The sequence below is a fragment of the Globicephala melas genome, chromosome 4 (assembly GCF_963455315.2).
Source record: "Globicephala melas chromosome 4, mGloMel1.2, whole genome shotgun sequence".
NCBI lineage: Eukaryota > Metazoa > Chordata > Mammalia > Artiodactyla > Delphinidae > Globicephala > Globicephala melas.
The window spans coordinates 22,458,179-22,459,714 of NC_083317.1; the positions used below are offsets into that span (position 1 = coordinate 22,458,179).

The 1,536-nt window shown below is 50.0% G+C and overlaps 1 pseudogene; it reads left to right on the forward strand.

The window, feature by feature from the left end:
* The first annotated feature begins 613 nt into the window (after positions 1–613).
* On the forward strand, positions 614–1,301 carry LOC115864275 (malate dehydrogenase, mitochondrial pseudogene; annotated as a pseudogene).
* The last annotated feature ends 235 nt before the right edge of the window (positions 1,302–1,536 follow it).

Consider the following 1,536-nt stretch of genomic DNA (forward strand, 5'->3'; position numbering starts at 1 on the left):
TAATCATTAGCAATATAACATATGCCTCCAAATTACTTAATAATTTTCTAAGCAGTCACGGGTTTATTGAACCACGTTTATCTTTGTACTTACCTTTGCATCTGTAAATACACATGAGTATTATTGGACTACATTGGTAAAACAAAACAGGTAAGGATTACAAGGGACAAAGTTTGTTCAGTCACATGTTTCCTTACAGAGACTTTCCTTTTGCAATATAGTAGTAAATAAAAATAGAAATATCAAATTTTCTTTCTTCGTTTGTCCCTCGCGGGCTCCTTCCCGTGCTGGTTCGCGCCCCGCCTGCCACTGCCTGGCCTGCGGGCGCCGCTCTCCGCCGCAGCTTTGGCACCTCAGCCCAGAACAGTGCTAAAGCAACCGTGCTGGGGGCTTGGAGGAATCCGGCAGCCGCTTTCGCTTCTCCTGAAGAGCGGCCCCTTGGTGAGCCGCCCGACCCTCCACGGTATTGCTCATACACCCGGAGTGGCTGCCGATGGGAGCCACATCGAGACCAGAGCGATGGTGAAAGGCCACCTCGGAGCTGGGCAGCTGCCAGACTGCCCGGAGGGCTGCGACAGTGGCTATTACCGCGGGAGTCCCAAGAAAAGCAGGCATGACACGGGACGACCTGCTCAACACCCACGCTACAATCCTGGCCACCCTGACTGCTGCCTGTGCCCGCACAGCCCCGAGACCATGATCTGCGTCATTTCAAATCCAGTTAACTCCACCATCCCAATCACAGCAGAAGTTTTCAAGAAACATGGAGTTTACAACCCCAGTAAAATCTTTGGGGTGACAACCCTGGACATTGTCCAAGCCAACACTTTTGCTGCCGATCTGAAGGGTGTGGACCGGCTCGAGTCAACGTTCTTGTCATTGGCGGCCATGCTGGGAGGATCATCCCCCTGATCTCAGTGCACCCCCAAAGTGGACTTTCCCCAGGACCTGCTGACTACCCACACCGGGTGGATCCAGGAGGCTGGCACGGAGGTGGGCAAGGCTAAGGCCACAACAAACCCTGCCACCCTGTCCACGGTGTACGCCGGAGCCCGCCGATTTGTCTTCTCCCTCGTGGATGCGATGAACTGAAAAGCTGTCGAATGTTCCCTCGTCAAGTCCCAAGAAAACAGACCGTCTATATTTCTCCACACCGTCGATGCTGGGGGGAAAGGGCATCGAGAAGAATCTAGGCATCGGCAAAATCTCCCCCGTTTGAAGAGAAGGTGATTGCCAAGGCCATTTCTGAGCTGAAAGCCTCCATCAAGAAACGAGAGGAGTTTGTAAAAAACATGAAATGAGAAGGTGGTTAGTGAGCAGTCCGTTTCCTTAACGAATTAAGGCGTCATGTCAGTGTAAAGCCATTTCAGACACCTGTGTCTTTTCAGTTTGCTTTGATGATGAGTATTGTATGAACAAAACACCCCTTCCAAATCTCGGGTCAGTCTATCAGTGCATCAATAAAAGCAGGCTTTGATTTTCTTTTTCAAGTTCTCATCCAATTAAAAAACTATTTTTTCTTTCAAATTTTTGAGT